Source organism: Rhinichthys klamathensis, unplaced genomic scaffold, assembly GCF_029890125.1.
Source record: "Rhinichthys klamathensis goyatoka isolate OS25496 unplaced genomic scaffold, OSU_Roscu_1.1 h1tg000313l_1, whole genome shotgun sequence".
Classification (NCBI taxonomy): Eukaryota; Metazoa; Chordata; class Actinopteri; order Cypriniformes; family Leuciscidae; genus Rhinichthys; species Rhinichthys klamathensis.
Window position 1 is genome coordinate 622,166 of NW_026606831.1, and position 21,065 is coordinate 643,230.

At 42.3% G+C, this 21,065-nt stretch overlaps 33 non-coding genes across 33 annotated transcripts; all 33 read left to right on the forward strand.

Annotated features, from left to right (window-relative positions):
- The first annotated feature begins 632 nt into the window (after positions 1-632).
- On the forward strand, positions 633-706 carry trnat-ugu (transfer RNA threonine (anticodon UGU)). The gene has a single exon. It is a non-coding gene; the product is annotated as a tRNA-Thr (tRNA).
- A 141-nt stretch (positions 707-847) lies between these two features.
- trnar-ucu (transfer RNA arginine (anticodon UCU)) lies at positions 848-936 on the forward strand. The gene is given in 2 exon segments: positions 848-884; positions 901-936. It is a non-coding gene; the product is annotated as a tRNA-Arg (tRNA).
- Positions 937-1,449: 513 nt separating this feature from the next.
- trnat-agu (transfer RNA threonine (anticodon AGU)) lies at positions 1,450-1,523 on the forward strand. The gene has a single exon. It is a non-coding gene; the product is annotated as a tRNA-Thr (tRNA).
- A 726-nt stretch (positions 1,524-2,249) lies between these two features.
- trnat-cgu (transfer RNA threonine (anticodon CGU)) lies at positions 2,250-2,323 on the forward strand. Its single transcript has one exon. It is a non-coding gene; the product is annotated as a tRNA-Thr (tRNA).
- An 838-nt stretch (positions 2,324-3,161) lies between these two features.
- Positions 3,162-3,235, forward strand: trnat-ugu (transfer RNA threonine (anticodon UGU)). The gene has a single exon. It is a non-coding gene; the product is annotated as a tRNA-Thr (tRNA).
- Positions 3,236-3,382: 147 nt separating this feature from the next.
- trnar-ucu (transfer RNA arginine (anticodon UCU)) lies at positions 3,383-3,471 on the forward strand. The gene is given in 2 exon segments: positions 3,383-3,419; positions 3,436-3,471. It is a non-coding gene; the product is annotated as a tRNA-Arg (tRNA).
- A 513-nt stretch (positions 3,472-3,984) lies between these two features.
- On the forward strand, positions 3,985-4,058 carry trnat-agu (transfer RNA threonine (anticodon AGU)). The gene has a single exon. It is a non-coding gene; the product is annotated as a tRNA-Thr (tRNA).
- Positions 4,059-4,784: 726 nt separating this feature from the next.
- On the forward strand, positions 4,785-4,858 carry trnat-cgu (transfer RNA threonine (anticodon CGU)). The gene has a single exon. It is a non-coding gene; the product is annotated as a tRNA-Thr (tRNA).
- Positions 4,859-5,593: 735 nt separating this feature from the next.
- Positions 5,594-5,667, forward strand: trnat-agu (transfer RNA threonine (anticodon AGU)). The gene has a single exon. It is a non-coding gene; the product is annotated as a tRNA-Thr (tRNA).
- A 726-nt stretch (positions 5,668-6,393) lies between these two features.
- On the forward strand, positions 6,394-6,467 carry trnat-cgu (transfer RNA threonine (anticodon CGU)). The gene has a single exon. It is a non-coding gene; the product is annotated as a tRNA-Thr (tRNA).
- An 838-nt stretch (positions 6,468-7,305) lies between these two features.
- trnat-ugu (transfer RNA threonine (anticodon UGU)) lies at positions 7,306-7,378 on the forward strand. Its single transcript has one exon. It is a non-coding gene; the product is annotated as a tRNA-Thr (tRNA).
- Positions 7,379-7,525: 147 nt separating this feature from the next.
- Positions 7,526-7,614, forward strand: trnar-ucu (transfer RNA arginine (anticodon UCU)). Its single transcript is given in 2 exon segments — positions 7,526-7,562; positions 7,579-7,614. It is a non-coding gene; the product is annotated as a tRNA-Arg (tRNA).
- A 511-nt stretch (positions 7,615-8,125) lies between these two features.
- Positions 8,126-8,199, forward strand: trnat-agu (transfer RNA threonine (anticodon AGU)). The gene has a single exon. It is a non-coding gene; the product is annotated as a tRNA-Thr (tRNA).
- A 726-nt stretch (positions 8,200-8,925) lies between these two features.
- On the forward strand, positions 8,926-8,999 carry trnat-ugu (transfer RNA threonine (anticodon UGU)). The gene has a single exon. It is a non-coding gene; the product is annotated as a tRNA-Thr (tRNA).
- An 838-nt stretch (positions 9,000-9,837) lies between these two features.
- On the forward strand, positions 9,838-9,911 carry trnat-ugu (transfer RNA threonine (anticodon UGU)). Its single transcript has one exon. It is a non-coding gene; the product is annotated as a tRNA-Thr (tRNA).
- A 147-nt stretch (positions 9,912-10,058) lies between these two features.
- On the forward strand, positions 10,059-10,147 carry trnar-ucu (transfer RNA arginine (anticodon UCU)). The gene is given in 2 exon segments: positions 10,059-10,095; positions 10,112-10,147. It is a non-coding gene; the product is annotated as a tRNA-Arg (tRNA).
- Positions 10,148-10,660: 513 nt separating this feature from the next.
- trnat-agu (transfer RNA threonine (anticodon AGU)) lies at positions 10,661-10,734 on the forward strand. The gene has a single exon. It is a non-coding gene; the product is annotated as a tRNA-Thr (tRNA).
- Positions 10,735-11,460: 726 nt separating this feature from the next.
- trnat-cgu (transfer RNA threonine (anticodon CGU)) lies at positions 11,461-11,534 on the forward strand. The gene has a single exon. It is a non-coding gene; the product is annotated as a tRNA-Thr (tRNA).
- An 838-nt stretch (positions 11,535-12,372) lies between these two features.
- Positions 12,373-12,446, forward strand: trnat-ugu (transfer RNA threonine (anticodon UGU)). Its single transcript has one exon. It is a non-coding gene; the product is annotated as a tRNA-Thr (tRNA).
- Positions 12,447-12,593: 147 nt separating this feature from the next.
- trnar-ucu (transfer RNA arginine (anticodon UCU)) lies at positions 12,594-12,682 on the forward strand. Its single transcript is given in 2 exon segments — positions 12,594-12,630; positions 12,647-12,682. It is a non-coding gene; the product is annotated as a tRNA-Arg (tRNA).
- Positions 12,683-13,196: 514 nt separating this feature from the next.
- Positions 13,197-13,270, forward strand: trnat-agu (transfer RNA threonine (anticodon AGU)). The gene has a single exon. It is a non-coding gene; the product is annotated as a tRNA-Thr (tRNA).
- Positions 13,271-13,996: 726 nt separating this feature from the next.
- Positions 13,997-14,070, forward strand: trnat-cgu (transfer RNA threonine (anticodon CGU)). The gene has a single exon. It is a non-coding gene; the product is annotated as a tRNA-Thr (tRNA).
- An 838-nt stretch (positions 14,071-14,908) lies between these two features.
- Positions 14,909-14,982, forward strand: trnat-ugu (transfer RNA threonine (anticodon UGU)). The gene has a single exon. It is a non-coding gene; the product is annotated as a tRNA-Thr (tRNA).
- Positions 14,983-15,129: 147 nt separating this feature from the next.
- trnar-ucu (transfer RNA arginine (anticodon UCU)) lies at positions 15,130-15,218 on the forward strand. The gene is given in 2 exon segments: positions 15,130-15,166; positions 15,183-15,218. It is a non-coding gene; the product is annotated as a tRNA-Arg (tRNA).
- A 513-nt stretch (positions 15,219-15,731) lies between these two features.
- trnat-agu (transfer RNA threonine (anticodon AGU)) lies at positions 15,732-15,805 on the forward strand. The gene has a single exon. It is a non-coding gene; the product is annotated as a tRNA-Thr (tRNA).
- A 726-nt stretch (positions 15,806-16,531) lies between these two features.
- trnat-cgu (transfer RNA threonine (anticodon CGU)) lies at positions 16,532-16,605 on the forward strand. The gene has a single exon. It is a non-coding gene; the product is annotated as a tRNA-Thr (tRNA).
- An 842-nt stretch (positions 16,606-17,447) lies between these two features.
- On the forward strand, positions 17,448-17,521 carry trnat-ugu (transfer RNA threonine (anticodon UGU)). The gene has a single exon. It is a non-coding gene; the product is annotated as a tRNA-Thr (tRNA).
- Positions 17,522-17,662: 141 nt separating this feature from the next.
- Positions 17,663-17,751, forward strand: trnar-ucu (transfer RNA arginine (anticodon UCU)). Its single transcript is given in 2 exon segments — positions 17,663-17,699; positions 17,716-17,751. It is a non-coding gene; the product is annotated as a tRNA-Arg (tRNA).
- Positions 17,752-18,264: 513 nt separating this feature from the next.
- trnat-agu (transfer RNA threonine (anticodon AGU)) lies at positions 18,265-18,338 on the forward strand. The gene has a single exon. It is a non-coding gene; the product is annotated as a tRNA-Thr (tRNA).
- A 726-nt stretch (positions 18,339-19,064) lies between these two features.
- On the forward strand, positions 19,065-19,138 carry trnat-cgu (transfer RNA threonine (anticodon CGU)). The gene has a single exon. It is a non-coding gene; the product is annotated as a tRNA-Thr (tRNA).
- Positions 19,139-19,976: 838 nt separating this feature from the next.
- trnat-ugu (transfer RNA threonine (anticodon UGU)) lies at positions 19,977-20,050 on the forward strand. The gene has a single exon. It is a non-coding gene; the product is annotated as a tRNA-Thr (tRNA).
- Positions 20,051-20,191: 141 nt separating this feature from the next.
- On the forward strand, positions 20,192-20,280 carry trnar-ucu (transfer RNA arginine (anticodon UCU)). Its single transcript is given in 2 exon segments — positions 20,192-20,228; positions 20,245-20,280. It is a non-coding gene; the product is annotated as a tRNA-Arg (tRNA).
- A 513-nt stretch (positions 20,281-20,793) lies between these two features.
- On the forward strand, positions 20,794-20,867 carry trnat-agu (transfer RNA threonine (anticodon AGU)). Its single transcript has one exon. It is a non-coding gene; the product is annotated as a tRNA-Thr (tRNA).
- Positions 20,868-21,065: the final 198 nt, after the last annotated feature.

Genomic DNA, 21,065 nt, shown 5'->3' on the forward strand with positions numbered 1-21,065 from the left:
TTGAGTCCCACCAGAAGTGTGAATGGCCTCTTTTGCTCTGATGTCTCTGTGAGTCAGACATATGTTCAAAACTGGGGTCCACAAACTACTTCAGAAGCCTACCCCTCACATTCTGCTCATCTCCCTTATTGGACACAGCCAACTCGGATCACAGAGTACTCTAGTAATTAGCTCAATTCACCGTTTTGAAATAAGGAGGATAACGAAAATGTATAGCGTCTGGGAGGTTTCGAGAATGGTTTGAAAACCACTGGCTTAGGCCAAAATCTGCTACTTCCTATTGTTGAGATCTAGCCTCTGGATGTGTGTTCAAAACAGTCTTTACAAATATGAATATTTAATTCATGAAAATCTTTCGGGATTTTGTCTTTCAGATCAGCTGAAAGCATAGCAAAAATTGCTTTCCATTTCTCCAAGCTGAGACAGAGTTTAGATGGATTGTAACTGGAGGTTCCAAAAACATTTCAGACACAAGTATTGAGAGTTTCAGATATTCCCTCGGATATCTCGGGTTTTGGAAATAATCCCCTAACCTCTTTCATGATGTAATCCGCTATTTTCCTGACCTGCAACCTCTTTTTATTTTTATTTTTTACTTTTTATTTCAACACATCGCAGAAGGTTTAGCAAGTGGCGCTGTGGCTTAGTTGGTCAAAGCGCCTGTCTTGTAAACAGGAGATTCTGGGTTCGAATCCCAGCAGTGCCTGTGCCATGGGATGTGGGCACCGCTCACCTACCCTTTTTACATACGTAAATCTTTGGATGCTGAACAGTGTGTATCTGCACAAAAAGTGGAAATCTAAGAAGTGATGTGCATGCAATAGCGTCTTAAAGCTTGGCTTTTTGTGGCTCTGTGGCGCAATGGATAGCGCATTGGACTTCTAGGTTGTGAATGGAGGTATTCAAAGGTTGTGGGTTCGAGTCCCACCAGAGTCGTGCATACCCTCTTTTGCTCAGATGTCTTTGTGTTGGACAAGCATACGCTTAAACCCTTGGATCCACAAACTACTTCTGAAGCATCCCCTTCACGCTCTGCTTATTTCGCTTATTGCACACACCCAACTCGGATCATAGAGTACTCTACTAATTAGCTTAAGTCACCTATTTAAATAAGGGAGATAACAAGAATGGGTTGAAATCCAATGGCTCAGGCCAAAATCTGCAACTACCTATTGTTGGCCACCTACCTAGCAAAAGAAAAAAAAAACATGCTTTCCATTTCTCCTAGCTGAAACAGCGTTTAGATGTATCGTAACTGAGAGTTTCGATCCAAAATGAAATGGTTTGAGATATTCCCATGTCCCTGAACAGAAGCCTGCACACCTTTCAGGTTTTGGAAATAACCCTCTAACTTCAAAGGGACATATTCATGATGTAATCAGCTATTCTCCTGACGTGCTACCTCTTTTAGACTTTGTATACAAAAGCATCGAATCAGGGACAGCACCTGGCGCTGTGGCTTAGTTGGTCAAAGCGCCTGTCTAGTAAACAGGAGATCCTGGGTTCGAATCCCAGCAGTGCCTAATCTGTGGCTTCTAAGAGTAGTCGTTCAACCTTTTCAGATGTTAAAGTCTCGGCAGGAAAGACAATCTGGACCTCTCGGTTGCAAATGAAGGCTTAATAAAGGTTGTTGGTTTTTGGGTCCCACCTGAGTCACGAATGGTGTCCCTTTGCATAGACGTCTTTGCCAGACTGACATTTGCTTAAACCTGGGGTTTTCCAACTTTTTCAGGAGCCGACACAGCACATTTTTCTTGTTTTCCTTATTGGGCACACACAAGTCAGATCATTGAGTACGTTACTAATCAGTCAATTATTTGATTCACCTGTTTTAAATGAGAGAGAGATAATAAAAACATATATGTGGTGCAGATGCGCTTCAAGAATGGTTTGCAAGCCCCTGGCTTAGGGCCGAAATCTGCTACTACCTATTGATAAAGTCAAGCCTACGGATATTTGTACAAACAAAGTCTTTACATATATGAAGAATAATACATGGATATCTTTCTAGATTTTGCCCTTTCATATCAGAAGAAAGCTCAGGAAACATTTTAGGCATGAGTGTTGAGAGTGTAGAGCCAAAATGAAATGAGTTCAGACATTCCCTTGAGGCCTGAAAGGCCATCATGTTTTGGAAACAATCCTCTTACCTCTAAGGGACCTCTTTCATAACGTAATCAGCTTTTTTCCTCATGTGCTACCTCTTTTAGACTTGTTTTACCGACAAATTTCACCGCACTTTTGTAACTGGCGCTGTGGCTTAGCTGGTCAAAGCGCCTGTCTCGTTAACAGGAGATCCTGGGTTCAAATCCCAGCAGTGCCTATGCCACAGGATATGGGAGTGCTTAAACTTTTCACGTATAAAAGTCTTTGCATGCCGAACAGTGTGTACCTGCACAAAATTGGAAAAACGAAGAAGCGCTGCGCATGCAATACTTCCTTGAAGTGGGTCATTTTATGGCTCTGTGGTGCAATTGATGGAGCTTTGGACTTCTAGGATGCGAATGGAGAAATTCCCTGGTTGTGGTTTTGAGTCCCACCAGAAGTGTGAATGGCCTCTTTTGCTCTGATGTCTCTGTGAGTCAGACATATGTTCAAAACTGGGGTCCACAAACTACTTCAGAAGCCTACCCCTCACATTCTGCTCATCTCCCTTATTGGACACAGCCAACTCGGATCACAGAGTACTCTAGTAATTAGCTCAATTCACCGTTTTGAAATAAGGAGGATAACGAAAATGTATAGCGTCTGGGAGGTTTCGAGAATGGTTTGAAAACCACTGGCTTAGGCCAAAATCTGCTACTTCCTATTGTTGAGATCTAGCCTCTGGATGTGTGTTCAAAACAGTCTTTACAAATATGAATATTTAATTCATGAAAATCTTTCGGGATTTTGTCTTTCAGATCAGCTGAAAGCATAGCAAAAATTGCTTTCCATTTCTCCAAGCTGAGACAGAGTTTAGATGGATTGTAACTGGAGGTTCCAAAAACATTTCAGACACAAGTATTGAGAGTTTCAGATATTCCCTCGGATATCTCGGGTTTTGGAAATAATCCCCTAACCTCTTTCATGATGTAATCCGCTATTTTCCTGACCTGCAACCTCTTTTTATTTTTATTTTTTACTTTTTATTTCAACACATCGCAGAAGGTTTAGCAAGTGGTGCTGTGGCTTAGTTGGTCAAAGCGCCTGTCTTGTAAACAGGAGATTCTGGGTTCGAATCCCAGCAGTGCCTGTGCCTGTGCCATGGGATGTGGGCACCGCTCACCTACCCTTTTTACATACGTAAATCTTTGGATGCTGAACAGTGTGTATCTGCACAAAAAGTGGAAATCTAAGAAGTGATGTGCATGCAATAGCGTCTTAAAGCTTGGCTTTTTGTGGCTCTGTGGCGCAATGGATAGCGCATTGGACTTCTAGGTTGTGAATGGAGGTATTCAAAGGTTGTGGGTTCGAGTCCCACCAGAGTCATGCATACCCTCTTTTGCTCAGATGTCTTTGTGTTGGACAAGCATACGCTTAAACCCTTGGATCCACAAACTACTTCTGAAGCATCCCCTTCACGCTCTGCTTATTTCGCTTATTGCACACACCCAACTCGGATCATAGAGTACTCTACTAATTAGCTTAAGTCACCTATTTAAATAAGGGAGATAACAAGAATGGGTTGAAATCCAATGGCTCAGGCCAAAATCTGCAACTACCTATTGTTGGCCACCTACCTAGCAAAAGAAAAAAAAAACATGCTTTCCATTTCTCCTAGCTGAAACAGCGTTTAGATGTATCGTAACTGAGAGTTTCGATCCAAAATGAAATGGTTTGAGATATTCCCATGTCCCTGAACAGAAGCCTGCACACCTTTCAGGTTTTGGAAATAACCCTCTAACTTCAAAGGGACATATTCATGATGTAATCAGCTATTCTCCTGACGTGCTACCTCTTTTAGACTTTGTATACAAAAGCATCGAATCAGGGACAGCACCTGGCGCTGTGGCTTAGTTGGTCAAAGCGCCTGTCTAGTAAACAGGAGATCCTGGGTTCGAATCCCAGCAGTGCCTAATCTGTGGCTTCTAAGAGTAGTCGTTCAACCTTTTCAGATGTTAAAGTCTCGGCAGGAAAGACAATCTGGACCTCTCGGTTGCAAATGAAGGCTTTATAAAGGTTGTTGGTTTTTGGGTCCCACCTGAGTCACGAATGGTGTCCCTTTGCATAGACGTCTTTGCCAGACTGACATTTGCTTAAACCTGGGGTTTTCCAACTTTTTCAGGAGCCGACACAGCACATTTTTCTTGTTTTCCTTATTGGGCACACACAAGTCAGATCATTGAGTACGTTACTAATCAGTCAATTATTTGATTCACCTGTTTTAAATGAGAGAGAGATAATAAAAACATATATGTGGTGCAGATGCGCTTCAAGAATGGTTTGCAAGCCCCTGGCTTAGGGCCGAAATCTGCTACTACCTATTGATAAAGTCAAGCCTATGGATATTTGTACAAACAAAGTCTTTACATATATGAAGAATAATACATGGATATCTTTCTAGATTTTGCCCTTTCATATCAGAAGAAAGCTCAGGAAACATTTTAGGCATGAGTGTTGAGAGTGTAGAGCCAAAATGAAATGAGTTCAGACATTCCCTTGAGGCCTGAAAGGCCATCATGTTTTGGAAACAATCCTCTTACCTCTAAGGGACCTCTTTCATAACGTAATCAGCTTTTTTCCTCATGTGCTACCTCTTTTAGACTTGTTTTACCGACAAATTTCACCGCACTTTTGTAACTGGTGCTGTGGCTTAGCTGGTCAAAGCGCCTGTCTCGTAAACAGGAGATCCTGGGTTCAAATCCCAGCAGTGCCTATGCCACAGGATATGGGAGTGCTTAAACTTTTCACGTATGAAAGTCTTTGCATGCCGAACAGTGTGTACCTGCACAAAATTGGAAAAACGAAGAAGCGCTGCGCATGCAATACTTCCTTGAAGTGGGTCATTTTATGGCTCTGTGGTGCAATTGATGGAGCTTTGGACTTCTAGGATGCGAATGGAGAAATTCCCTGGTTGTGGTTTTGAGTCCCACCAGAAGTGTGAATGGCCTCTTTTGCTCTGATGTCTCTGTGAGTCAGACATATGTTCAAAACTGGGGTCCACAAACTACTTCTGAAGCATCCCCTTCACGCTCTGCTTATTTCGCTTATTGCACACACCCAACTCGGATCATAGAGTACTCTACTAATTAGCTTAAGTCACCTATTTAAATAAGGGAGATAACAAGAATGGGTTGAAATCCAATGGCTCAGGCCAAAATCTGCAACTACCTATTGTTGGCCACCTACCTAGCAAAAGAAAAAAAAAACATGCTTTCCATTTCTCCTAGCTGAAACAGCGTTTAGATGTATCGTAACTGAGAGTTTCGATCCAAAATGAAATGGTTTGAGATATTCCCATGTCCCTGAACAGAAGCCTGCACACCTTTCAGGTTTTGGAAATAACCCTCTAACTTCAAAGGGACATATTCATGATGTAATCAGCTATTCTCCTGACGTGCTACCTCTTTTAGACTTTGTATACAAAAGCATCGAATCAGGGACAGCACCTGGCGCTGTGGCTTAGTTGGTCAAAGCGCCTGTCTAGTAAACAGGAGATCCTGGGTTCGAATCCCAGCAGTGCCTAATCTGTGGCTTCTAAGAGTAGTCGTTCAACCTTTTCAGATGTTAAAGTCTCGGCAGGAAAGACAATCTGGACCTCTCGGTTGCAAATGAAGGCTTTATAAAGGTTGTTGGTTTTTGGGTCCCACCTGAGTCACGAATGGTGTCCCTTTGCATAGACGTCTTTGCCAGACTGACATTTGCTTAAACCTGGGGTTTTCCAACTTTTTCAGGAGCCGACACAGCACATTTTTCTTGTTTTCCTTATTGGGCACACACAAGTCAGATCATTGAGTACGTTACTAATCAGTCAATTATTTGATTCACCTGTTTTAAATGAGAGAGAGATAATAAAAACATATATGTGGTGCAGATGCGCTTCAAGAATGGTTTGCAAGCCCCTGGCTTAGGGCCGAAATCTGCTACTACCTATTGATAAAGTCAAGCCTATGGATATTTGTACAAACAAAGTCTTTACATATATGAAGAATAATACATGGATATCTTTCTAGATTTTGCCCTTTCATATCAGAAGAAAGCTCAGGAAACATTTTAGGCATGAGTGTTGAGAGTGTAGAGCCAAAATGAAATGAGTTCAGACATTCCCTTGAGGCCTGAAAGGCCATCATGTTTTGGAAACAATCCTCTTACCTCTAAGGGACCTCTTTCATAACGTAATCAGCTTTTTTCCTCATGTGCTACCTCTTTTAGACTTGTTTTACCGACAAATTTCACCGCACTTTTGTAACTGGCGCTGTGGCTTAGCTGGTCAAAGCGCCTGTCTCGTAAACAGGAGATCCTGGGTTCAAATCCCAGCAGTGCCTATGCCACAGGATATGGGAGTGCTTAAACTTTTCACGAATGAAAGTCTTTGCATGCCGAACAGTGTGTACCTGCACAAAATTGGAAAAACGAAGAAGCGCTGCGCATGCAATACTTCCTTGAAGTGGGTCATTTTATGGCTCTGTGGTGCAATTGATGGAGCTTTGGACTTCTAGGATGCGAATGGAGAAATTCCCTGGTTGTGGTTTTGAGTCCCACCAGAAGTGTGAATGGCCTCTTTTGCTCTGATGTCTCTGTGAGTCAGACATATGTTCAAAACTGGGGTCCACAAACTACTTCAGAAGCCTACCCCTCACATTCTGCTCATCTCCCTTATTGGACACAGCCAACTCGGATCACAGAGTACTCTAGTAATTAGCTCAATTCACCGTTTTGAAATAAGGAGGATAACGAAAATGTATAGCGTCTGGGAGGTTTCGAGAATGGTTTGAAAACCACTGGCTTAGGCCAAAATCTGCTACTTCCTATTGTTGAGATCTAGCCTCTGGATGTGTGTTCAAAACAGTCTTTACAAATATGAATATTTAATTCATGAAAATCTTTCGGGATTTTGTCTTTCAGATCAGCTGAAAGCATAGCAAAAATTGCTTTCCATTTCTCCAAGCTGAGACAGAGTTTAGATGGATTGTAACTGGAGGTTCCAAAAACATTTCAGACACAAGTATTGAGAGTTTCAGATATTCCCTCGGATATCTCGGGTTTTGGAAATAATCCCCTAACCTCTTTCATGATGTAATCCGCTATTTTCCTGACCTGCAACCTCTTTTTATTTTTATTTTTTACTTTTTATTTCAACACATCGCAGAAGGTTTAGCAAGTGGCGCTGTGGCTTAGTTGGTCAAAGCGCCTGTCTTGTAAACAGGAGATTCTGGGTTGAATCCCAGCAGTGCCTGTGCCTGTGCCATGGGATGTGGGCACCGCTCACCTACCCTTTTTACATACGTAAATCTTTGGATGCTGAACAGTGTGTATCTGCACAAAAAGTGGAAATCTAAGAAGTGATGTGCATGCAATAGCGTCTTAAAGCTTGGCTTTTTGTGGCTCTGTGGCGCAATGGATAGCGCATTGGACTTCTAGGTTGTGAATGGAGGTATTCAAAGGTTGTGGGTTCGAGTCCCACCAGAGTCGTGCATACCCTCTTTTGCTCAGATGTCTTTGTGTTGGACAAGCATACGCTTAAACCCTTGGATCCACAAACTACTTCTGAAGCATCCCCTTCACGCTCTGCTTATTTCGCTTATTGCACACACCCAACTCGGATCATAGAGTACTCTACTAATTAGCTTAAGTCACCTATTTCAATAAGGGAGATAACAAGAATGGGTTGAAATCCAATGGCTCAGGCCAAAATCTGCAACTACCTATTGTTGGCCACCTACCTAGCAAAAGAAAAAAAAAATGCTTTCCATTTCTCCTAGCTGAAACAGCGTTTAGATGTATCGTAACTGAGAGTTTCGATCCAAAATGAAATGGTTTGAGATATTCCCATGTCCCTGAACAGAAGCCTGCACACCTTTCAGGTTTTGGAAATAACCCTCTAACTTCAAAGGGACATATTCATGATGTAATCAGCTATTCTCCTGACGTGCTACCTCTTTTAGACTTTGTATACAAAAGCATCGAATCAGGGACAGCACCTGGCGCTGTGGCTTAGTTGGTCAAAGCGCCTGTCTAGTAAACAGGAGATCCTGGGTTCGAGTCCCAGCAGTGCCTAATCTGTGGCTTCTAAGAGTAGTCGTTCAACCTTTTCAGATGTTAAAGTCTCGGCAGGAAAGACAATCTGGACCTCTCGGTTGCAAATGAAGGCTTTATAAAGGTTGTTGGTTTTTGGGTCCCACCTGAGTCACGAATGGTGTCCCTTTGCATAGACGTCTTTGCCAGACTGACATTTGCTTAAACCTGGGGTTTTCCAACTTTTTCAGGAGCCGACACAGCACATTTTTCTTGTTTTCCTTATTGGGCACACACAAGTCAGATCATTGAGTACGTTACTAATCAGTCAATTATTTGATTCACCTGTTTTAAATGAGAGAGAGATAATAAAAACAAATATGTGGTGCAGATGCGCTTCAAGAATGGTTTGCAAGCCCCTGGCTTAGGGCCGAAATCTGCTACTACCTATTGATAAAGTCAAGCCTATGGATATTTGTACAAACAAAGTCTTTACATATATGAAGAATAATACATGGATATCTTTCTGGATTTTGCCCTTTCATATCAGAAGAAAGCTCAGGAAACATTTTAGGCATGAGTGTTGAGAGTGTAGAGCCAAAATGAAATGAGTTCAGACATTCCCTTGAGGCCTGAAATGCCATCATGTTTTGGAAACAATCCTCTTACCTCTAAGGGACCTCTTTCATAACATAATCAGCTTTTTTCCTCATGTGCTACCTCTTTTAGACTTGTTTTACCGACAAATTTCACCGCACTTTTGTAACTGGCGCTGTGGCTTAGCTGGTCAAAGCGCCTGTCTTGTAAACAGGAGATCCTGGGTTCAAATCCCAGCAGTGCCTATGCCACAGGATATGGGAGTGCTTAAACTTTTCACATATGAAAGTCTTTGCATGCCGAACAGTGTGTACCTGCACAAAATTGGAAAAACGAAGAAGCGCTGCGCATGCAATACTTCCTTGAAGTGGGTCATTTTATGGCTCTGTGGTGCAATTGATGGAGCTTTGGACTTCTAGGATGCGAATGGAGAAATTCCCTGGTTGTGGTTTTGAGTCCCACCAGAAGTGTGAATGGCCTCTTTTGCTCTGATGTCTCTGTGAGTCAGACATATGTTCAAAACTGGGGTCCACAAACTACTTCAGAAGCCTACCCCTCACATTCTGCTCATCTCCCTTATTGGACACAGCCAACTCGGATCACAGAGTACTCTAGTAATTAGCTCAATTCACCGTTTTGAAATAAGGAGGATAACGAAAATGTATAGCGTCTGGGAGGTTTCGAGAATGGTTTGAAAACCACTGGCTTAGGCCAAAATCTGCTACTTCCTATTGTTGAGATCTAGCCTCTGGATGTGTGTTCAAAACAGTCTTTACAAATATGAATATTTAATTCATGAAAATCTTTCGGGATTTTGTCTTTCAGATCAGCTGAAAGCATAGCAAAAATTGCTTTCCATTTCTCCAAGCTGAGACAGAGTTTAGATGGATTGTAACTGGAGGTTCCAAAAACATTTCAGACACAAGTATTGAGAGTTTCAGATATTCCCTCGGATATCTCGGGTTTTGGAAATAATCCCCTAACCTCTTTCATGATGTAATCCGCTATTTTCCTGACCTGCAACCTCTTTTTATTTTTATTTTTTACTTTTTATTTCAACACATCGCAGAAGGTTTAGCAAGTGGCGCTGTGGCTTAGTTGGTCAAAGCGCCTGTCTTGTAAACAGGAGATTCTGGGTTCGAATCCCAGCAGTGCCTGTGCCTGTGCCATGGGATGTGGGCACCGCTCACCTACCCTTTTTACATACGTAAATCTTTGGATGCTGAACAGTGTGTATCTGCACAAAAAGTGGAAATCTAAGAAGTGATGTGCATGCAATAGCGTCTTAAAGCTTGGCTTTTTGTGGCTCTGTGGCGCAATGGATAGCGCATTGGACTTCTAGGTTGTGAATGGAGGTATTCAAAGGTTGTGGGTTCGAGTCCCACCAGAGTCGTGCATACCCTCTTTTGCTCAGATGTCTTTGTGTTGGACAAGCATACGCTTAAACCCTTGGATCCACAAACTACTTCTGAAGCATCCCCTTCACGCTCTGCTTATTTCGCTTATTGCACACACCCAACTCGGATCATAGAGTACTCTACTAATTAGCTTAAGTCACCTATTTAAATAAGGGAGATAACAAGAATGGGTTGAAATCCAATGGCTCAGGCCAAAATCTGCAACTACCTATTGTTGGCCACCTACCTAGCAAAAGAAAAAAAAAACATGCTTTCCATTTCTCCTAGCTGAAACAGCGTTTAGATGTATCGTAACTGAGAGTTTCGATCCAAAATGAAATGGTTTGAGATATTCCCATGTCCCTGAACAGAAGCCTGCACACCTTTCAGGTTCTGGAAATAACCCTCTAACTTCAAAGGGACATATTCATGATGTAATCAGCTATTCTCCTGACGTGCTACCTCTTTTAGACTTTGTATACAAAAGCATCGAATCAGGGACAGCACCTGGCGCTGTGGCTTAGTTGGTCAAAGCGCCTGTCTAGTAAACAGGAGATCCTGGGTTCGAATCCCAGCAGTGCCTAATCTGTGGCTTCTAAGAGTAGTCGTTCAACCTTTTCAGATGTTAAAGTCTCGGCAGGAAAGACAATCTGGACCTCTCGGTTGCAAATGAAGGCTTTATAAAGGTTGTTGGTTTTTGGGTCCCACCTGAGTCACGAATGGTGTCCCTTTGCATAGACGTCTTTGCCAGACTGACATTTGCTTAAACCTGGGGTTTTCCAACTTTTTCAGGAGCCGACACAGCACATTTTTCTTGTTTTCCTTATTGGGCACACACAAGTCAGATCATTGAGTACGTTACTAATCAGTCAATTATTTGATTCACCTGTTTTAAATGAGAGAGAGATAATAAAAACATATATGTGGTGCAGATGCGCTTCAAGAATGGTTTGCAAGCCCCTGGCTTAGGGCCGAAATCTGCTACTACCTATTGATAAAGTCAAGCCTATGGATATTTGTACAAACAAAGTCTTTACATATATGAAGAATAATACATGGATATCTTTCTAGATTTTGCCCTTTCATATCAGAAGAAAGCTCAGGAAACATTTTAGGCATGAGTGTTGAGAGTGTAGAGCCAAAATGAAATGAGTTCAGACATTCCCTTGAGGCCTGAAAGGCCATCATGTTTTGGAAACAATCCTCTTACCTCTAAGGGACCTCTTTCATAACGTAATCAGCTTTTTTCCTCATGTGCTACCTCTTTTAGACTTGTTTTACCGACAAATTTCACCGCACTTTTGTAACTGGCGCTGTGGCTTAGCTGGTCAAAGCGCCTGTCTCGTAAACAGGAGATCCTGGGTTCAAATCCCAGCAGTGCCTATGCCACAGGATATGGGAGTGCTTAAACTTTTCACGTATGAAAGTCTTTGCATGCCGAACAGTGTGTACCTGCACAAAATTGGAAAAACGAAGAAGCGCTGCGCATGCAATACTTCCTTGAAGTGGGTCATTTTATGGCTCTGTGGTGCAATTGATGGAGCTTTGGACTTCTAGGATGCGAATGGAGAAATTCCCTGGTTGTGGTTTTGAGTCCCACCAGAAGTGTGAATGGCCTCTTTTGCTCTGATGTCTCTGTGAGTCAGACATATGTTCAAAACTGGGGTCCACAAACTACTTCAGAAGCCTATCTCTCACATTCTGCTCATCTCCCTTATTGGACACAGCCAACTCGGATCACAGAGTACTCTAGTAATTAGCTCAATTCACCGTTTTGAAATAAGGAGGATAACGAAAATGTATAGCGTCTGGGAGGTTTCGAGAATGGTTTGAAAACCACTGGCTTAGGCCAAAATCTGCTACTTCCTATTGTTGAGATCTAGCCTCTGGATGTGTGTTCAAAACAGTCTTTACAAATATGAATATTTAATTCATGAAAATCTTTCGGGATTTTGTCTTTCAGATCAGCTGAAAGCATAGCAAAAATTGCTTTCCATTTCTCCAAGCTGAGACAGAGTTTAGATGGATTGTAACTGGAGGTTCCAAAAACATTTCAGACACAAGTATTGAGAGTTTCAGATATTCCCTCGGATATCTCGGGTTTTGGAAATAATCCCCTAACCTCTTTCATGATGTAATCCGCTATTTTCCTGACCTGCAACCTCTTTTTATTTTTATTTTTTACTTTTTATTTCAACACATCGCAGAAGGTTTAGCAAGTGGCGCTGTGGCTTAGTTGGTCAAAGCGCCTGTCTTGTAAACAGGAGATTCTGGGTTCGAGTCCCAGCAGTGCCTGTGCCTGTGCCATGGGATGTGGGCACCGCTCACCTACCCTTTTTACATACGTAAATCTTTGGATGCTGAACAGTGTGTATCTGCACAAAAAGTGGAAATCTAAGAAGTGATGTGCATGCAATAGCGTCTTAAAGCTTGGCTTTTTGTGGCTCTGTGGCGCAATGGATAGCGCATTGGACTTCTAGGTTGTGAATGGAGGTATTCAAAGGTTGTGGGTTCGAGTCCCACCAGAGTCGTGCATACCCTCTTTTGCTCAGATGTCTTTGTGTTGGACAAGCATACGCTTAAACCCTTGGATCCACAAACTACTTCTGAAGCATCCCCTTCACGCTCTGCTTATTTCGCTTATTGCACACACCCAACTCGGATCATAGAGTACTCTACTAATTAGCTTAAGTCACCTATTTAAATAAGGGAGATAACAAGAATGGGTTGAAATCCAATGGCTCAGGCCAAAATCTGCAACTACCTATTGTTGGCCACCTACCTAGCAAAAGAAAAAAAAAAACATGCTTTCCATTTCTCCTAGCTGAAACAGCGTTTAGATGTATCGTAACTGAGAGTTTCGATCCAAAATGAAATGGTTTGAGATATTCCCATGTCCCTGAACAGAAGCCTGCACACCTTTCAGGTTTTGGAAATAACCCTCTAACTTCAAAGGGACATATTCATGATGTAATCAGCTATTCTCCTGACGTGCTACCTCTTTTAGACTTTGTATACAAAAGCATCGAATCAGGGACAGCACCTGGCGCTGTGGCTTAGTTGGTCAAAGCGCCTGTCTAGTAAACAGGAGATCCTGGGTTCGAATCCCAGCAGTGCCTAATCTGTGGCTTCTAAGAGTAGTCGTTCAACCTTTTCAGATGTTAAAGTCTCGGCAGGAAAGACAATCTGGACCTCTCGGTTGCAAATGAAGGCTTTATAAAGGTTGTTGGTTTTTGGGTCCCACCTGAGTCACGAATGGTGTCCCTTTGCATAGACGTCTTTGCCAGACTGACATTTGCTTAAACCTGGGGTTTTCCAACTTTTTCAGGAGCCGACACAGCACATTTTTCTTGTTTTCCTTATTGGGCACACACAAGTCAGATCATTGAGTACGTTACTAATCAGTCAATTATTTGATTCACCTGTTTTAAATGAGAGAGAGATAATAAAAACATATATGTGGTGCAGATGCGCTTCAAGAATGGTTTGCAAGCCCCTGGCTTAGGGCCGAAATCTGCTACTACCTATTGATAAAGTCAAGCCTATGGATATTTGTACAAACAAAGTCTTTACATATATGAAGAATAATACATGGATATCTTTCTGGATTTTGCCCTTTCATATCAGAAGAAAGCTCAGGAAACATTTTAGGCATGAGTGTTGAGAGTGTAGAGCCAAAATGAAATGAGTTCAGACATTCCCTTGAGGCCTGAAAGGCCATCATGTTTTGGAAACAATCCTCTTACCTCTAAGGGACCTCTTTCATAACGTAATCAGCTTTTTTCCTCATGTGCTACCTCTTTTAGACTTGTTTTACCGACAAATTTCACCGCACTTTTGTAACTGGCGCTGTGGCTTAGCTGGTCAAAGCGCCTGTCTCGTAAACAGGAGATCCTGGGTTCAAATCCCAGCAGTGCCTATGCCACAGGATATGGGAGTGCTTAAACTTTTCACGTATGAAAGTCTTTGCATGCCGAACAGTGTGTACCTGCACAAAATTGGAAAAACGAAGAAGCGCTGCGCATGCAATACTTCCTTGAAGTGGGTCATTTTATGGCTCTGTGGTGCAATTGATGGAGCTTTGGACTTCTAGGATGCGAATGGAGAAATTCCCTGGTTGTGGTTTTGAGTCCCACCAGAAGTGTGAATGGCCTCTTTTGCTCTGATGTCTCTGTGAGTCAGACATATGTTCAAAACTGGGGTCCACAAACTACTTCAGAAGCCTACCCCTCACATTCTGCTCATCTCCCTTATTGGACACAGCCAACTCGGATCACAGAGTACTCTAGTAATTAGCTCAATTCACCGTTTTGAAATAAGGAGGATAACGAAAATGTATAGCGTCTGGGAGGTTTCGAGAATGGTTTGAAAACCACTGGCTTAGGCCAAAATCTGCTACTTCCTATTGTTGAGATCTAGCCTCTGGATGTGTGTTCAAAACAGTCTTTACAAATATGAATATTTAATTCATGAAAATCTTTCGGGATTTTGTCTTTCAGATCAGCTGAAAGCATAGCAAAAATTGCTTTCCATTTCTCCAAGCTGAGACAGAGTTTAGATGGATTGTAACTGGAGGTTCCAAAAACATTTCAGACACAAGTATTGAGAGTTTCAGATATTCCCTCGGATATCTCGGGTTTTGGAAATAATCCCCTAACCTCTTTCATGATGTAATCCGCTATTTTCCTGACCTGCAACCTCTTTTTATTTTTATTTTTTACTTTTTATTTCAACACATCGCAGAAGGTTTAGCAAGTGGCGCTGTGGCTTAGTTGGTCAAAGCGCCTGTCTTGTAAACAGGAGATTCTGGGTTCGAATCCCAGCAGTGCCTGTGCCTGTGCCATGGGATGTGGGCACCGCTCACCTACCCTTTTTACATACGTAAATCTTTGGATGCTGAACAGTGTGTATCTGCACAAAAAGTGGAAATCTAAGAAGTGATGTGCATGCAATAGCGTCTTAAAGCTTGGCTTTTTGTGGCTCTGTGGCGCAATGGATAGCGCATTGGACTTCTAGGTTGTGAATGGAGGTATTCAAAGGTTGTGGGTTCGAGTCCCACCAGAGTCGTGCATACCCTCTTTTGCTCAGATGTCTTTGTGTTGGACAAGCATACGCTTAAACCCTTGGATCCACAAACTACTTCTGAAGCATCCCCTTCACGCTCTGCTTATTTCGCTTATTGCACACACCCAACTCGGATCATAGAGTACTCTACTAATTAGCTTAAGTCACCTATTTAAATAAGGGAGATAACAAGAATGGGTTGAAATCCAATGGCTCAGGCCAAAATCTGCAACTACCTATTGTTGGCCACCTACCTAGCAAAAGAAAAAAAAAACATGCTTTCCATTTCTCCTAGCTGAAACAGCGTTTAGTTGTATCGTAACTGAGAGTTTCGATCCAAAATGAAATGGTTTGAGATATTCCCATGTCCCTGAACAGAAGCCTGCACACCTTTCAGGTTTTGGAAATAACCCTCTAACTTCAAAGGGACATATTCATGATGTAATCAGCTATTCTCCTGACGTGCTACCTCTTTTAGACTTTGTATACAAAAGCATCGAATCAGGGACAGCACCTGGCGCTGTGGCTTAGTTGGTCAAAGCGCCTGTCTAGTAAACAGGAGATCCTGGGTTCGAATCCCAGCAGTGCCTAATCTGTGGCTTCTAAGAGTAGTCGTTCAACCTTTTCAGATGTTAAAGTCTCGGCAGGAAAGACAATCTGGACCTCTCGGTTGCAAATGAAGGCTTTATAAAGGTTGTTGGTTTTTGGGTCCCACCTGAGTCACGAATGGTGTCCCTTTGCATAGACGTCTTTGCCAGACTGACATTTGCTTAAACCTGGGGTTTTCCAACTTTTTCAGGAGCCGACACAGCACATTTTTCTTGTTTTCCTTATTGGGCACACACAAGTCAGATCATTGAGTACGTTACTAATCAGTCAATTATTTGATTCACCTGTTTTAAATGAGAGAGAGATAATAAAAACATATATGTGGTGCAGATGCACTTCAAGAATGGTTTGCAAGCCCCTGGCTTAGGGCCGAAATCTGCTACTACCTATTGATAAAGTCAAGCCTATGGATATTTGTACAAACAAAGTCTTTACATATATGAAGAATAATACATGGATATCTTTCTAGATTTTGCCCTTTCATATCAGAAGAAAGCTCAGGAAACATTTTAGGCATGAGTGTTGAGAGTGTAGAGCCAAAATGAAATGAGTTCAGACATTCCCTTGAGGCCTGAAAGGCCATCATGTTTTGGAAACAATCCTCTTACCTCTAAGGGACCTCTTTCATAACGTAATCAGCTTTTTTCCTCATGTGCTACCTCTTTTAGACTTGTTTTACCGACAAATTTCACCGCACTTTTGTAACTGGCGCTGTGGCTTAGCTGGTCAAAGCGCCTGTCTCGTAAACAGGAGATCCTGGGTTCAAATCCCAGCAGTGCCTATGCCACAGGATATGGGAGTGCTTAAACTTTTCACGTATGAAAGTCTTTGCATGCCGAACAGTGTGTACCTGCACAAAATTGGAAAAACGAAGAAGCGCTGCGCATGCAATACTTCCTTGAAGTGGGTCATTTTATGGCTCTGTGGTGCAATTGATGGAGCTTTGGACTTCTAGGATGCGAATGGAGAAATTCCCTGGTTGTGGTTTTGAGTCCCACCAGAAGTGTGAATGGCCTCTTTTGCTCTGATGTCTCTGTGAGTCAGACATATGTTCAAAACTGGGGTCCACAAACTACTTCAGAAGCCTACCCCTCACATTCTGCTCATCTCCCTTATTGGACACAGCCAACTCGGATCACAGAGTACTCTAGTAATTAGCTCAATTCACCGTTTTGAAATAAGGAGGATAACGAAAATGTATAGCGTCTGGGAGGTTTCGAGAATGGTTTGAAAACCACTGGCTTAGGCCAAAATCTGCTACTTCCTATTGTTAAGATCTAGCCTCTGGATGTGTGTTCAAAACAGTCTTTACAAATATGAATATTTAATTCATGAAAATCTTTCGGGATTTTGTCTTTCAGATCAGCTGAAAGCATAGCAAAAATTGCTTTCCATTTCTCCAAGCTGAGACAGAGTTTAGATGGATTGTAACTGGAGGTTTTCAAAAAACATTTCAGACACAAGTATTGAGAGTTTCAGATATTCCCTCGGATATCTCGGGTTTTGGAAATAATCCCCTAACCTCTTTCATGATGTAATCCGCTATTTTCCTGACCTGCAAGCTCTTTTTCTTTTTTCTTTTTTTTCTTTTTATTTCAACACATCGCAGAAGGTTTAGCAAGTGGCGCTGTGGCTTAGTTGGTCAAAGCGCCTGTCTTGTAAACAGGAGATTCTGGGTTCGAATCCCAGCAGTGCCTGTGCCATGGGATGTGGGCACCGCTCACCTACCCTTTTTACATACGTAAATCTTTGGATGCTGAACAGTGTGTATCTGCACAAAAAGTGGAAATCTAAGAAGTGATGTGCATGCAATAGCGTCTTAAAGCTTGGCTTTTTGTGGCTCTGTGGCGCAATGGATAGCGCATTGGACTTCTAGGTTGTGAATGGAGGTATTCAAAGGTTGTGGGTTCGAGTCCCACCAGAGTCGTGCATACCCTCTTTTGCTCAGATGTCTTTGTGTTGGACAAGCATACGCTTAAACCCTTGGATCCACAAACTACTTCTGAAGCATCCCCTTCACGCTCTGCTTATTTCGCTTATTGCACACACCCAACTCGGATCATAGAGTACTCTACTAATTAGCTTAAGTCACCTATTTAAATAAGGGAGATAACAAGAATGGGTTGAAATCCAATGGCTCAGGCCAAAATCTGCAACTACCTATTGTTGGCCACCTACCTAGCAAAAGAAAAAAAAAACATGCTTTCCATTTCTCCTAGCTGAAACAGCGTTTAGATGTATCGTAACTGAGAGTTTCGATCCAAAATGAAATGGTTTGAGATATTCCCATGTCCCTGAACAGAAGCCTGCACACCTTTCAGGTTTTGGAAATAACCCTCTAACTTCAAAGGGACATATTCATGATGTAATCAGCTATTCTCCTGACGTGCTACCTCTTTTAGACTTTGTATACAAAAGCATCGAATCAGGGACAGCACCTGGCGCTGTGGCTTAGTTGGTCAAAGCGCCTGTCTAGTAAACAGGAGATCCTGGGTTCGAATCCCAGCAGTGCCTAATCTGTGGCTTCTAAGAGTAGTCGTTCAACCTTTTCAGATGTTAAAGTCTCGGCAGGAAAGACAATCTGGACCTCTCGGTTGCAAATGAAGGCTTTATAAAGGTTGTTGGTTTTTGGGTCCCACCTGAGTCACGAATGGTGTCCCTTTGCATAGACGTCTTTGCCAGACTGACATTTGCTTAAACCTGGGGTTTTCCAACTTTTTCAGGAGCCGACACAGCACATTTTTCTTGTTTTCCTTATTGGGCACACACAAGTCAGATCATTGAGTACGTTACTAATCAGTCAATTATTTGATTCACCTGTTTTAAATGAGAGAGAGATAATAAAAACATATATGTGGTGCAGATGCGCTTCAAGAATGGTTTGCAAGCCCCTGGCTTAGGGCCGAAATCTGCTACTACCTATTGATAAAGTCAAGCCTATGGATATTTGTACAAACAAAGTCTTTACATATATGAAGAATAATACATGGATATCTTTCTAGATTTTGCCCTTTCATATCAGAAGAAAGCTCAGGAAACATTTTAGGCATGAGTGTTGAGAGTGTAGAGCCAAAATGAAATGAGTTCAGACATTCCCTTGAGGCCTGAAAGGCCATCATGTTTTGGAAACAATCCTCTTACCTCTAAGGGACCTCTTTCATAACGTAATCAGCTTTTTTCCTCATGTGCTACCTCTTTTAGACTTGTTTTACCGACAAATTTCACCGCACTTTTGTAACTGGCGCTGTGGCTTAGCTGGTCAAAGCGCCTGTCTCGTAAACAGGAGATCCTGGGTTCAAATCCCAGCAGTGCCTATGCCACAGGATATGGGAGTGCTTAAACTTTTCACGTATGAAAGTCTTTGCATGCCGAACAGTGTGTACCTGCACTAAATTGGAAAAACGAAGAAGCGCTGCGCATGCAATACTTCCTTGAAGTGGGTCATTTTATGGCTCTGTGGTGCAATTGATGGAGCTTTGGACTTCTAGGATGCGAATGGAGAAATTCCCTGGTTGTGGTTTTGAGTCCCACCAGAAGTGTGAATGGCCTCTTTTGCTCTGATGTCTCTGTGAGTCAGACATATGTTCAAAACTGGGGTCCACAAACTACTTCAGAAGCCTACCCCTCACATTCTGCTCATCTCCCTTATTGGACACAGCCAACTCGGATCACAGAGTACTCTAGTAATTAGCTCAATTCACCGTTTTGAAATAAGGAGGATAACGAAAATGTATAGCGTCTGGGAGGTTTCGAGAATGGTTTGAAAACCACTGGCTTAGGCCAAAATCTGCTACTTCCTATTGTTGAGATCTAGCCTCTGGATGTGTGTTCAAAACAGTCTTTACAAATATGAATATTTAATTCATGAAAATCTTTCGGGATTTTGTCTTTCAGATCAGCTGAAAGCATAGCAAAAATTGCTTTCCATTTCTCCAAGCTGAGACAGAGTTTAGATGGATTGTAACTGGAGGTTCCAAAAACATTTCAGACACAAGTATTGAGAGTTTCAGATATTCCCTCGGATATCTCGGGTTTTGGAAATAATCCCCTAACCTCTTTCATGATGTAATCCGCTATTTTCCTGACCTGCAACCTCTTTTTATTTTTATTTTTTACTTTTTATTTCAACACATCGCAGAAGGTTTAGCAAGTGGCGCTGTGGCTTAGTTGGTCAAAGCGCCTGTCTTGTAAACAGGAGATTCTGGGTTCGAATCCCAGCAGTGCCTGTGCCGTGGGATGCGGGCACCGCTCACCTACCCTTTTTACATACGTAAATCTTTGGATGCTGAACAGTGTGTATCTGCACAAAAAGTGGAAATCTAAGAAGTGATGTGCATGCAATAGCGTCTTAAAGCTTGGCTTTTTGTGGCTCTGTGGCGCAATGGATAGCGCATTGGACTTCTAGGTTGTGAATGGAGGTATTCAAAGGTTGTGGGTTCGAGTCCCACCAGAGTCGTGCATACCCTCTTTTGCTCAGATGTCTTTGTGTTGGACAAGCATACGCTTAAACCCTTGGATCCACAAACTACTTCTGAAGCATCCCCTTCACGCTCTGCTTATTTCGCTTATTGCACACACCCAACTCGGATCATAGAGTACTCTACTAATTAGCTTAAGTCACCTATTTAAATAAGGGAGATAACAAGAATGGGTTGAAATCCAATGGCTCAGGCCAAAATCTGCAACTACCTATTGTTGGCCACCTACCTAGCAAAAGAAAAAAAAAACATGCTTTCCATTTCTCCTAGCTGAAACAGCGTTTAGATGTATCGTAACTGAGAGTTTCGATCCAAAATGAAATGGTTTGAGATATTCCCATGTCCCTGAACAGAAGCCTGCACACCTTTCAGGTTTTGGAAATAACCCTCTAACTTCAAAGGGACATATTCATGATGTAATCAGCTATTCTCCTGACGTGCTACCTCTTTTAGACTTTGTATACAAAAGCATCGAATCAGGGACAGCACCTGGCGCTGTGGCTTAGTTGGTCAAAGCGCCTGTCTAGTAAACAGGAGATCCTGGGTTCGAATCCCAGCAGTGCCTAATCTGTGGCTTCTAAGAGTAGTCGTTCAACCTTTTCAGATGTTAAAGTCTCGGCAGGAAAGACAATCTGGACCTCTCGGTTGCAAATGAAGGCTTTATAAAGGTTGTTGGTTTTTGGGTCCCACCTGAGTCACGAATGGTGTCCCTTTGCATAGACGTCTTTGCCAGACTGACATTTGCTTAAACCTGGGGTTTTCC